Source organism: Pteronotus mesoamericanus, unplaced genomic scaffold (assembly GCF_021234165.1).
Source record: "Pteronotus mesoamericanus isolate MK-2021 breed Mesoamerican mustached bat unplaced genomic scaffold, CSHL_Meso_final scaffold_232, whole genome shotgun sequence".
Classification (NCBI taxonomy): Eukaryota; Metazoa; Chordata; class Mammalia; order Chiroptera; family Mormoopidae; genus Pteronotus; species Pteronotus mesoamericanus.
Window position 1 is genome coordinate 15,487,898 of NW_026555311.1, and position 14,397 is coordinate 15,502,294.

Sequence of the window (14,397 nt, forward strand, 5' to 3'; positions counted from 1 at the left end):
GAATAACTATTTTTATCACTTCAGTTGGTTGTTGGAGTTCCAAGAGGAGCACAGAATTTTGGATATGTGAGTCTTAAGAATGAATTACAGGATACTTCCTTATGTATGCACAGAAATGTTTTGTTTCATACAACTTTAAAATCTTCATAAAATGCCCGTTAAAACAACCTATTACTAACCCATGCTTGTCAACTTACTAAAAAAGAGGCTAGATCTTTTTTTCTAATCTATGTTCAGGATCAGCCACATAATTGGTGGGACCCAGTGCAAAGAAATGCCCCTTCAAAATTAGTAAGAATTTCAGAACAGTGATAGCTGGGCATTAAAGCAAGGGTGGGGCCCCCGTGACTGCACAGGTCACATGCCCAAGGAGCCAGACCTATCCTTGTGCATAATCCAGGAATAATTGCAGAGAACCCCATTGCTGATATGATCAACACTTTAATGTGTCTCATATGGTAGAAATAATAAAATCAGTTGCTATTTCACTAGTGTATTAGTTTTCTTAGTGCTGCCATCACAAGTTACCACAAACAGGGTAACTGGAAACAACAAAAATTTACTCTCTCTCTCAAGAGACCTGAAATCTGAAATTAAGATGTCTGTAGGGTCTCCCTCCCTCCAATGCATCTAGGGGAGAATTCCTCTTGCCTCTTCCAGCTTCAGGTGGCTCCTAACTCTCCTTTGCAAGTGCCGGATTGACTCCAATCTCTGCCTCAGTCTTTATATGGCTTTCTTCCATTTCTGCCTATGGGTGTCCACTTCTCTTTTTATAAAGACACCAGTCATTAGATATAGGACCTATCTGAAATTCCAGGACGATTTTATCTCAAGATTCTTAATTTATTCCACCTGCAAAGACACTGTTTCCAAATAGCAGCACAAATTTTAGAGAGATATTATTCAAATCCATTATAACTAGTTACCACAAAATTAGGAAAAGAAAATAAATAGACCTTATGAGAAGAAATACTTTTTAAATAAAAATGTTTTAAGTGATGTTTATTTAAAATATGAAGTCAAAACATTTTTCCAGTTTAAAAAAGTCCAGTAAACTTGTTAAACAGTGTGATTATAACTAATCTGCATTTCTTAATTTACAAATAAATTAGCCAAAAAGAATGGGGATAGAAGGGACATAGGAGGGACAGCAACTTAGAGGACAGAAAATTTCTAGAATCCCTTCCAGTTTCTAACACGCTTCATAACTTCTTTATTTCATTCTGGCTAGCCATAGAATCAAAGGATCTTAGAGATATTTAACACTAAATAGAGTTTGAGAGATTTCAACCACAACTTTGTTTTTCAAATGAAGAAATGAAAGCCTAGAGTGTTCTAGTACCACAAACAGGTCACACCAAGTGGCAGCACTAGTTTCATAATGATCTCCTCCTGGCTGATAACATACATGCTCATTACATTCCAAGAGTGTGACGTAAACTGGAAAAATGACCCACTGATCTGAACTGCTTAAGACATCCTTTGTTGTGCAGTGATTTCTCAACAACACAAGTGATATCTCACAAATACTAACTCTCGACAGCGACACGAAGCAGAAAGTGCCCCATGGCCCGCCTCCTATGACGACCCGCAGAGCCGCCTCCCCTAGACTTGCCGGCGTCCCTCTCGCCCATGCTGAGGATCTTAAGGGTGGGCAGTAAGTCCTTGTCCATCCTGATCCTGGTCGGCTCCGTGCCCAGGCCCCCGGGTCTGGCTTTCAACCCTTTACTGGAAGTGCTGCCCTGGCCTAACTGCGCACTGGTCCACTGCAGCCACCTGCTTTTACAGTGTACAGATTGTACAGTGTACAGTGTACTGTTTACAGATTGCTGAAGCCCATTTCCACCTTGAGCTAGTTCTGCGTCTGTGCAAATTTATAGTCCCATTCAGCTTTCCTTTCTTGCACAAGCTCAGATGGGGGAAACCGTCTGATTTCACTGATTTAGCAGGCTCTTCCTCCTCCCTAATCCTGATCTAACCCTGCTTCCTCGTGTACTTGGAAAACCGCTGAATTGAGAGAGTGTTTAAAATAGCAGCAGCTGCTCCCAACAGTTGCATTGCAGTAGGAAAACCTTTGTGGTTGAAGGCAAATTACTTTAAATTTAGGTCCCAACTCCACTGTATAGCCACTTTATATTACCTAGCCTACTGAGAGAGTTTCCTCTTTCACAGCCCATTGCAATAATACCTCTTACAATAATACCCGCTTCTTATAATTGTTATAAAGAACAAATAATTTGTGAAATGACTTTGTAAGTTCTAGTGGTCTATAAAATGTATAATTGGGTATTATTCACTTTGTGGCTTATCCTCCTCATACCTCACAGTTCATCTTGAAAGGAGATGTAAACTTGAGGAAGAGCAGGTACACACAAACCTCTGGTGGTACAACTTGAAAACAACTATTACTCCTATAAAGAATTGCTTGCTACATCACAACTACAGAATTTGTGTATATGATTTGGCTCCTTCACTAAGTTGTAAATCTTACTGAAAATACAAAAACCTCTTACAAAATATCTGGTAACATGACAGACACTAAATAAAAATTAGTTCTTGGGTTTTATCTTCTTATACTTGGCAGCTACTGCCAGGTACAGCAGATATTTGTTTAAAAAATACATGTTAATAAAAATCAGAATAAATTAAAGAATTAATTTTTTAAATACCTGGAAAAGCTCTCACTGGATGTCCAAATGGCTCCTTCAACTGCTTCAGGATTTTTGCCCAAGCACTGCCTTCTTAATGAGGACTTCTTGTCCATACTACTGAAATTTGCAAATCCTTCCAATATTCCCTATACCTCTTTGCATTATTTTTCTGTATAGCACTTACCACCCTCCAATATAGTAGATATTGTACTGCTTTATTTGTTCACTGTTTAATTTTCCCCAAAGAGAAGGGGAAATTCATGAAAGCAAGGATTTTTATCTGTTTAGTTTGTCACGACCTCTGTGTCTAAAGTAGTTCCTGGCATATAATATGTGCTGAATAAAAATTTGTCAAAATAATTAACTGAATAAATGTCCTAGAGTCCATCCCTAACTTTGAAAGGTGATGTCAACCAGACAACCTCAACCTCTCATAAAATAGTTTTTGAAAACTCAATCAAGTCTATCCAGGATACAGCATCAAGAGCACATTCGTGAAGTTCAAATTATTATGCTCTTCCACTCTAGAGCAGTAATTCTGAAAGTGTAATGCCCAGGTGCCCAAAGCTCATTTCAGGGGGTCCCCATGATCAAACTATTTTAATAATTATTTAGGATGTTATATACTTTTTTCACTCTTGTTCTCTGATGTTACAGTAGAATTTTCCACAAAACATAACAGCAAAACAGATGGAAAGAAGAACCAGATATGACAATTCAGCTAATTTCAAATAAGCCACTCCTTAAAGACATTTGCAAAAGTGTAAAATAATACCACTCTTCTCACTAATTTTGGTCTTAAAAGTTATTTTCATAAACACATAAATTAACTAGTAATAGGTTTATTTTTAAATGAATTAATATACATATTTAAAGTTTTCTATTTTAATTTTTGAGTAAATATTAATAGATATAGCCACATAAGTAGCTTTTTTGTGTCCTCAATAATTTGTAAGGGAATACAATAATTTGTACAACCAAAAAATTTGAGAAAAGTTGTGTGGTACTATTCACAACAGGATTAAAAAATTAAAAATTTAAAAAACCAAGCCTGGATTTATTGCTGCTGCATGGAATGTCATTGACCTACTTCAGCAACATTATATATCCTGTTAGATTTTTCTCCTACTTCTTGGTCACTTCTCAGGTTTTTTTGTGAGATCCTCTTGCTCATTTTTAAACTTTTTTTCTTTGTATTTTAGCTCTTTTTTCTTGCTCTGCACAAACATTGTCTTTTTGGACCAACAGGGCTTCCTCATCCCACATACTTAGAGGAGTCCAAAAGTTGTGCTTTTGGTGGAGATTTCTGCCTTGAGGTTTAGGCTAACATACGCAACTGCCAGGGCATCTTCACATAGGTATAGCAGGTGGAGAATGCCAAGCGAAACATGACTGACACTGAACTCATTATCTTCCCCTCTATACTAGGCTTTTCCCCCCGATTTTTTTTAAGGAATGACTAACACCCAGTTAACTTCTTCTCCCTCACTTCCCATACCCAAACAATTGCTCCTCACAATCTACTCTGTAAGCACCCTTGAAATTTATCCATCTCTGCCACTACTGCTATAGTAAGGCCATGCAAACCTGGTTGGGTCAACCCACCTTCCATATGGTGTTCACTGCCCTTACGAGTCTTTATTTTATTATTAATATCTAATTATTCTTCCAACCTCATCTTTTGAGATCCCATGCCTTGCTTGCACTCCATGTTCGAGCCAAATTAAACTCCTTTCATATTTTCAGTGAATCACATTTTGCCTGCCTTAGGACTTTGCCTGTGCTGTTCCTTCTGCCTTTAGAAGTCTTCTGTCCTCCACCCCCTACCCAGTCCATGCACAAACTCACACTTTTGCTTGGGCAACTGCCTCATCTCCTTCAAATCTGGAGTAGAAAAGGCTTCCCACTGATTTAATGATCCAGCTTTTGGGTCCCTTTCTCTGAGATGACTTCTCTGGCTTCCTAGGTCAGCATTACATGTCCCTCTGGTGTGTTCTGATAGTATCCTATGCATCTATTGTGGTATTTACTCTACAGTATTATAATTGTATCTTTAATTGTTTGTTCCTGTACCAGAATGTGCCTTTTTGAAAGCAAAATTAATTGATGTCCTGTTTATTGTGCTGCCCCCAGCATCTAGTACAATGCCTAGACTAGAGTAGTTGCTCAAAAAATATTAGTACAAAAATCCTAAGTCAGTCTCAGGAGTTTGGAACAGTAGTCTGCTTATTTAATTGTTGTTTATATAGGTTGGGATGTCTCTTGAATCTTTATATTGAACATTAGGAGGATAAAAACTCTTAATAACTCTTAATGCACAACCATTGCCAGGTACTGCTAGAAAGGAAGTGAGCATTCATGCACAGATGAGGTAAAGTAGTATTTTTGTGTGTGTGCTAAATGAATGATACAGACAATAAATGATCCAGAAATTCAGACAAGAGTAATTGATCATAGAAGTTTAGGACAACCAGAAAAGACTTCACAAAGGAAACAGGACTTGATGGAAGGGTACAGTTTAGACAAGTATAAGAAAGGGGTCAACTCTTCAGGAAAACTGAATTTAGAATAAACATAGACATCTGATGGTATTAAATGGGTATCATTACATATACGCATATGTAATGAATGACATTTTAGGTGGATAAATCTGGCTATGTGTAAGGAGCAAGTAGGGAACAGGTAGGAGTAAAGGCACGGAGACCTCATGGGAAGCCATTGGAAGACCTGACTGTGGTGCGGCAGCGGGAGGTGTAGAATGGAGGGACTATAAAAGGCATAAGGAATAACTGCTCCAGTGGAGGACAAGGGGAAGGAAAGGGGAGAAAAACGGCAAGCATTATCCTAATGTCTTAAGCCCCCTTGCCATGGATAAGAAAGGAAACCAATAACAGAAATGGAGAGGAAAATGATTAAGTTATAACCATGTTCAATTTTGAGTGAAGAGGGGCCTTAGAGGTGAAATTTTTCAGAACCCTTTCAGAGCAGTGGTTCTGAGATTCATGGCAGATAACAAGACACCAAAACAGAAGAATCAGGAAGATTTGACCTAGGTGCTCTGTTTCTCATATACACAATTTTTCTTAAATCCTTAGGGAAAACCCCCCCGTCTGTTTTTAGGCCTCAGACATAACTGACTGCCTTTTCTAAAATAATGGATCCTTCTTCTAGTATTTATTCTTTCTGCCACATTCAAAAGATATAATCAACCGACTAGGGAATAGCTAAGCCACGAATCTTAAGACCTGAAGTTTGGGATGACCTCTGACCCAGTCCAGTATAGAAGAGATTATAATTAAGAAACACTTGGAAGTGTGATGAGGAAGATCTCCTGTGTCTGTGCTATTCACAATATCCCCACAGCAACAGCCCCAGAAAAGGAACAACAGGGGAGAAAAGAGATCCGATTTGAGCCATTGACTTTTCTGTCTTCCTGCTGTTCCTCTCAGCATCAATGATGGAGGATAAAAATGCTGCTTGTGGAGCTCACATGCTCTCAGCAGATACCAACATGAGCATTCTGACTCATGGCTTGTATAATACAGGGCTGCTATGTTCAAGTGTAACAGGCCTTTGTGGTTGGAGTTCAGGTGCTACTGGCGGGAGGAATCTTATGGTATTCCTCTCTGCATCCTACCCACCCCCCAAAAGAGGTTCCAAAACCATGCTTACCTTCCCTGGTATCTTCTTGCTTCTGTTGATAAGAACAGAAGCTTTGATTTGCAGTGAAGGATGAGTTCATTTTATTTATTTATTTATTTATTTATTTATTTATTTATTTATTTATTTTTCACAGCCATTTTATTCTTTATTTTTTTTTATTTTTTTATTTTATTTTTAATTTTTTTTAATTTACTTTTTAAATACATTTGTCTCTGCCTTCCCCCCACCTCTTTCCCTTGCCCCCTCCCACCTTCCCTCCCTCAGCTCTTCCCCTTTGGTTTTGTCCATGAGTCCTTGCTATATGTTCCTTGACTTTCCCCTTCCCTTCCCTTTCCCTGCCCGCCCCCCCCCTTCCCTCTTGTCTCTGTTGATTTCTTTTCCTTTCAGTGTTGCTGGTCATATTTTCCTTGCATCTTTGCATTGTTGGTTTAGGTTCCGCTTATAGGTGAGATCATATGGTATTTGTCTTTCGCCCCCTGGCTTATTATTTAGTTATTTTCATAAAGTCCTGGGAACTTGAGAGAGATTGGTGAGAGATAAAACCCCTGGAGGAGGCAGTTGGTGTACCCTTTTGGGCCCTGGGCTGGGCTTTCAGCCTTAAGATGAGAGGGGTCAGGGTCAAGAGCTTGATGAGGTTTTGTAGTTTGGGCAAGAGGAGGGCAATTGTGCTGTTGTTCTTCATTTGACCAGACCCATTATAACCCATACAACTTCCCATTATAACCCAAAGAATTCCCATTGTATGGATGCAATGTAGTGCATTTATCCATTGTCCACTGAGGATATTTTTACCCATTTTTTTTTAAATTATGCCTAGTAGTTTAGAAAGTTTCCTTCTGCACAGATTTCTGAGTTTTTATTGTGAATGGTTGTTGAATTTTGTCAAGTGTTTTTTCTGCATTAGTCTGTTAAGACAGTAGATTACATTGAATGATTTTTTACCACTGAACTAGCTTTACATTCCCAGACAAACTCCAGTTAGTTTAGGTGTACAAAGTTTGTCTAGAAGGTATCCAGTCATGTAATATGAAAAATAGAGACATTTATTAAAGAAGATACAAGATACAAGAAATATTGTACATAGGACAATGATGCTTCAATCCCCTTGAAAGCAGGCACCCTGGGACATTGCACAGTTCTCCCAATCGCCATAGCTGCCCTGCCATATATTCCTGAATCTCATCAACACTCTGAAATCTCTTTCCTTTCAAAGGTGATTTTAGTTTTGGGAAAAGTCAGAAATTTCAGGATGCCAAATCTGGGCTATAGAGGATGCTGAATCACCTGGGTGATTTTATGTTTCACCAAAAAAACTCAGCATAAGCTGTGATGCATGAGTGGGTGCACTGTTGTGATGAAGCTGCTAATCTTCAGTTGCCCATATCTATGGCCTCCTGAATCATCCAAATAGTTTCCATGGAGGAATGTTCAACCTTAATGCAAAATTTGATGTAGATGTATTGCTCTACTTGCTCAATTACTTTGAATGAGACGGCCACACAGTACACATTCTCACTCAACCGCACCTACCACCCCCACTGATTAGTACAGTGAAGTCATCATTGTTCATACATGTGCATTCCAGTCCACTCTCCTTGGCTTCCAGGTTAAAGGATGTTGCTCAAACCATTCTCATTATATTAACAGTGGCTCAACTTTTTCTGGACAGACCTTATACTATTTTTAAAATATATTATTGGATTTGATTAGCTAACATTTTCTTAAGGATTTTTGTATCTACATTTACAGAAGTAATTGGTCTATAGTTTTCTTCGTCACTACTGTCTTGGTTTTGTTTTGATTTTAAGGTAATGCTGACCTTATAAAATGGGCTAAACAGTGTACTTTCTTCCATTTTCTCAAAGAGATTGTGGAAAATTGAACTGAACTCAATTCAAACCTAACTCTTCCTTAAATATTTGGTAGAAATCGCCATTGAAATCATCTAGGTATGGTGTTTTATATTTTGGAAGGTTATTTATTGTTGATTTAACTTCTTTAGAAAGTGGGTAGAATTGGTATTATTTCTACTTGTTTACTTGTCTGGTAGAATTTTTCAGTAAAACTACTTGAGGCTAGATATTTCTATTTTAGAAATTTTAAAAATGAGAGTTACTTATATAAAATAAGTATAGTACCATTCAGCTTACCTATTTCAACATGGGACAGTTTTAGTAGTTTGTGTTTTTTGAGGAATTATTCCATTTAATCTAACCTCTTAAATTTACATAATCATTATTTTAATGTATCCAGGGTATGTAGTGTTTTCTCCTCTTTTTTTCTCTGATAGATTGTAATTTGTGACTTCACACTTTATTTTCTTTACCACTCTTGCTAGAGTTTTGTTGAATTTATTAATTTTTCAAAGAAACAGATTTTAGCTTCATTGATTTTTCTCTAGTTTCTGTTTTCACTTTCATTGATATCTCTTTGTATCTTCATTATTTCCTTCCTCCTGCTTGCTTTAGGTTTATTTTGTTCTTATTCTTCTTGTTTCACATAAGAAGTGTAGGATATTGATTTGTGCGCTCTCTTCTAATATAAACATTTAATGCCAGAAATTTCCTACTAAGCACTGATTTAGGAGCATCACAGAAATTTAGATGTGCTATACTCTTGTTTTCTTTCACTTAAAAACATTTTCTTACTTCCCTTGAAACTTGCTCTTTGATCCATAAATTATGTAAATGTCTGTGGTTTAATTCCCAAGTATTTGGAGACTTTTCTGTTATCTTTTTGTTATTGATTTCTAGTTTGATTTCATTGTGGTTGGAGAACCATTTCTATGATTTCAACTATTCTAAATGTGTGGATATTTGTTTTATGACTAATGATGTGGTCTCTCTTTTTAAATGTTTTGTGTACAACTGAAATAGAATGAATACCCTACTGGTTTGGGGTGGAGTGTTATAAATGTGTCAATTGGATTCAGTTGGTTGATAGTGTTGTTTAAGTCTTTTATGTGCCAGCCATTAAAAATGACTTTCTGTATACTATCAGAAAGGAATAATGATCTATTTTTCCTTTTACTTCTATCAGCTGTTGCTTCATGTATTTTAAAGTTTCACTGTTAGATGTGTAAAAAAAAACCAAAAGCCAATTTAAAATGGAGCCAGAGCTGCCAATTCAGAGGAAATGCCTTATGCATGTTATGTCTCAAAGCTTTGGAATATATCTCACACCTGCCAGAATGCCTACCGTCAATAAATCAACAAACCACAAGTACTAGTGAGGATGTGGTAAAAAGGGAACCTTAGTGCACTGTTGGTGGGAATGCGGGATGATACAGCCACTGTGGAAAACAGTGTGGAATTTCTGCAAAAAGCTAAAAATGGAACTGCGTTTTGATGTGGGAATTCCACTGCTAGGAATTTATTCTAAGAATTCTGAATTGCCAATTCAAAAGAACATATGCACCCATACATTGCATAGCAGTGTTATTTTCAATATCCAAGATTTGGAAGCCTCCCAAGTATCTATCAGTGGATGAGTGGATAAAAAGCTGTGGTACATTTACCTTTTGCAAGAGCATGGATGGACCTGGACATTATTATGTTAAGTGAAATAAGCCTGTCAGAGAAAGGTAAATACCATATGAACTCACTTATATGTGAAATCTAATGAAAAAAAAAAGAAACAGAGGTGTGAATACATGGAACAGCCTGACAGCTGTCAGAGGGAGGGGTGAGGGGGTACTGAATGAAATAAAGTTAAGGGATTAGCCAAAGAACATATATGCATAAACATAGGCACAGTGTGGTGATGGCCTGAGGGAAGGGGGATGGAAGCTTGGTGAGGATGGGCAAAGGGGGAGAAAGTGGAGACACCTGTAAAAGTGTCAACAATAAATTAAAAAAACAAAACAAAACAAAAACCAACAAACCAAAGGGCAAGATAACCTTTGGATTGGGCCTAAAGCAACATTATGTCCCAAAACACTGATTGCAAAGATAACAAGAAAACAGATATTATGACTACTGGGTTGATGACCACAGACTGAAAATGTAAGAAATTGTTTAAAATAGGTGTCACTATGTTGTTTTCAGCACTAATAGAAAGATCTCCCTTCTATAGATAGGATTGGGCCCCTTATTTTTCTCATAAGTGTCCCCTGCCTTTGTCCCCTAATCAGAACATTATTTGGGCTTCTGCCTGAGTCAGTGGTTCCCGAATAAGTATTCTTTTTTATCTCAGACAAATGCTATTGCCTATCACTTTGAAGGGCCTTTTATTTAGGTTAACAGATACATACTAACTTAAAATTATTTTGTCTTCTGAATGATTTGACCCTTTTATTGTTATATAGTTTCTTGTTCACTGCTGGTTTTTCTTCCCTCTGAAGCCTACACTGATAAACTATAGCTATTCCAGCTCCCTTCTAAGTAATGTTTTCATGATTATATTATATGTATATAGCATTATATTTAAAATGAGTTTTTATTCTTTTGTGGACAGCATAGAGTTAGTTCAAGTGATTTTTTAATCCATTCTGACAATCTCTGTTTTCGAATCGGTATAGTTAGATGTTTGAAATTGACATGTTTGAATTCAGGCCTACAATTTTATTGATTAGTTTTTTCTTATTTTCTCTGTTTGATTGATTGATTGATTGATTGATCTTCTGTTTCCTCTTTGAAGACCTGCTTTGGGTTACTGGATATTTTTTAGTATTCCATTTTAATTTACCTATTTTTTAAGCTATGTATTTTTGCATAGTTTTTTTAATGTTTTTTCTAAAGGTAGAATATACATACTTAATTTTTCACAGCATACTTAGAATAAGTTTACCTCTTCAATGGAAAATGTAAAAAATCTAACAAACATATAAATCCCTGTTATCTCTCCCTCTTATATTGTAGTTATCTTACATATCACATAGGCATATATTGAAGTCCTCATCAGACATTGTTAAAATTTTGCTTTCAAACATCAAATTTATTTTCTTTTATTTTTTAAAAATATTTTATTTATTTTTTTTAGATACTGGGAGAGTGAGGGATAAAGAGAGGGAGAGAAATATTGATGCAGGAGAGATACATAGATCAGTTGCTTCTCGCATGCCCTCAAGTGGGAACCTGGCCTGCAACCCAAGCATGTGCCCTGACTGAGAATCAAACCAGTGACCTTTTGGTTTACAGGCCGCACTCAATCCACTGAACCACACCAGCCAGGGCCAAACATCAAATATATTTTAAAGAACTCTAGAGGAAAATAATAATTTTGGATCTATCTATTTATCATTTATTTTGCTCTTCCTTCATTAATGATATTCCAAGTATTCATATAGCATCATTTCTCTTCTGTCTGAAAAACTTCTTTTAGAGTCCCTTTGCATCAAGTCTCCTGGCAATGAGGACTCTTAGTTTTCCTAATTGAAGATTATAATTTATTTCACTTTTATTTCTGAAGAATATTTTTACCAGATATATTGTTTTTGGTTGACAGTTATTTTTAAGCACTTGAAAACTTACTTCTTTCTGGGCTCCCTGGTTTCTGATGAAAGAATTCATAGCCATTTGAATCATTTTCCCTCTCTATAGGCAATGAACAGCAATGGCTGTTTTCGAGATTTTTTTCAATATTTGGAGGGACCCCCCCAAAACCCAGAATTACCATCTGGAGGGTGGGTCCCTTGTAGTACAGGCTTCCTTCACTAGGTGAGCGTTTTAGGAACCCATCTGTATCAGTGTACCAGCTGGCATTGTTGTGAGAGGCTGCATTAGACTTCAGTGAATTTTTCTTGAAGACGTTTTCAATGCTTTTTGCCTATTTCATGATGGCTGATTTACAAGCACACAGGCCAACACCACACTGAGTGTTTAGTAGTTTTTTTACTAAAACATCATGATCTCAACCCCCCACCCTCCATATGCATCCAATCTTGCCCCTAGCAACCTTTTTGTTTGTTGTTTTGTTTTCCAGGATGAAAAAAGTCCTCAAAGGGAAACATTTTGCTGATGTGGAAGAGGTGAAAGAAAACAACAGAAACACTTTTGGTACTTAGGCATCAAAATCAATGAGTTCAAAAATTGTTTTGAGCATGGAAAACATGTCTCAGTATGTGTATTACATCAAATGGAGAGCACTTTGAAGGTGACTGAAGTTTAAACATGTAGGAATAAATACACACTTTTTAATAAATAAACTCTGGACTTTTTTTGGATCTCCCCGTGTGTATGTGTGTGTGTGTGTGTGTGTGTGTGTGTGTGTGTGTATTAGTTACTGAATATCTAGGAATGGACTTCCTTAGGTTTATCTTGTTAAGGGTTTGCTGATTTTCTTAAATCTGTAGGTTTACATCTTTTGTCAAATTTCAGAAATTTTAGCCATTTTTTCTTCAAATAATTTTTCAGCATTCCTTTTTCTTGTGCCCTTTTGAGACTTTGATGACATGAATGTTAGGCTATTGTCCCATAGTTTCTAATGAATGTTAGAATTTTACTATTGTCCCCAGTCTACGCTTTAGTTTTTTTCTTATCTTTTTTCCTTTGTTGCTCATGTTAGATAATTTCTATTAATCCTCTGTTCTGCTATTCATCCCATCGAGAGAGGTGTTTTTTTTTAATTTCTGTTATTGTGCTTTTGGTTGTAGAATTTCTATCTGTTTCTTTATATTATTTTTTTTCTAAGACTGTCTGTTTTTCCATTCAAGAGTGTAATTGCTTGGTAGAGCATTTTAAAACAGCTGCTTTAATGTCTTTGTCAGATAATTTCAAGGTCCATGTCATCTCAGCTTTGGAATCTTTTCATTGACTTTCTGAGTTGAAATTCTCCTGATTCTTTGTAAACTGAACAATTTTGGATTATATTCTGGATGTATTTAATAATGTATTATGAGACTTTGAGTCTTATTTAAAACCTATAAAGAATGTTGATATTTTGTTTTAGCAAGGAGCCTACCTGACTAGGCTGAGAAAAAAAGTTTCAACTCACTTTCTGTCAACTGTGGTTCTAATACCTGTCCAGTTGTCAGAGCCTTTGCAGAGTCATTTAGACCTACCTAGTGTATGTACTACCCAATGGTCAATCTGGTACATGGGCAGTGATGTATCTCTTTGTTCATTTCTCAAACAGTTTTGGTTTCCTGAATTGGATCAAGACCAATGATATGGGCTTGCAGGTTAGCTGAGGAATTTTCAAACAGATGTACAGTGTCATTTCTCTCAGCTCTTCCCTTTTGGTAGTCCACCTAATACTTTCTAATTCCCTATAGATCTCCTTCTCAGTCATCCAGCCAGAAGATACAAGTCTAGTTACTCTGGTATGCTGTGCACATTTTTTTAAAGATTTTATTTTTATTGATGATTAGAGGTAGGGAAAGGAAGGAAGAAAGACAGGAAGAGAAATATTGATGTGAGAGGGAAACATCAATCGGTTGCGCGTTGCCTGTCCCCAACTGGGGACCTGGCCTGCAACCCTGGCATGTACCCTGATTAGGAATCAACCCAGAGTCCTTTTAGTTTGCAGGCGAGCGCTCAATCCACTGACCCATGCTAACCAGGGTGCTGTGTTCTTTTATAATTGACACATGTCTGTGGTCAAATTGTGGGAGAATTGAGGGAGAGGAAACAGCAATGCCAGCTGGCTCTGATATCTTCCTACCTCCACTAACTTGAAAAGAGTGTTTTTCTCCCCGAGTTTTGGCTGCTATTATTGCCAGTGGCTGCTTTCCCTGCCACAGAATTGTTTGGAGACTAGGGCAGAAACGAACAAAGAAAAGAAAAAGAGGGGTCTAAATTTCCACACTCCCTTTGAGCTCAGAAGTTACACTTTACAATTCTCAAGTCACCACCAGATGACTTCTAGAGCTCGATCTTTTTGTGCTCCATTGCTCACTTCCAGTGCATTGAGCTGAGGCCAGGAGACATAAGAGGAGGAAAAATAAACTCACTGTGAGTTTTGTGGTATTTCAAATTCTGGCCCTCTTTCCCAAGCCATATGCTACTATTTACTTTTCAGTATCTTCAAATAGCTATTCCATGCATTCTTTCCAGGTTTTATAGATTCATTTGATGGGAGAGAAAGAATGGAGTATATTTGTTTCATCTTACCTGAAACTGGACCCTTTGACAAGCAGCTTCCA

At 37.1% G+C, this 14,397-nt stretch overlaps 1 pseudogene; it reads right to left on the minus strand.

Annotated features, from left to right (window-relative positions):
• Nucleotides 1-1,529: 1,529 nt before the first annotated feature.
• Nucleotides 1,530-14,397, minus strand: part of LOC129085257 (tigger transposable element-derived protein 1-like) — a 76,898-nt pseudogene continuing 64,030 nt past the window's right edge.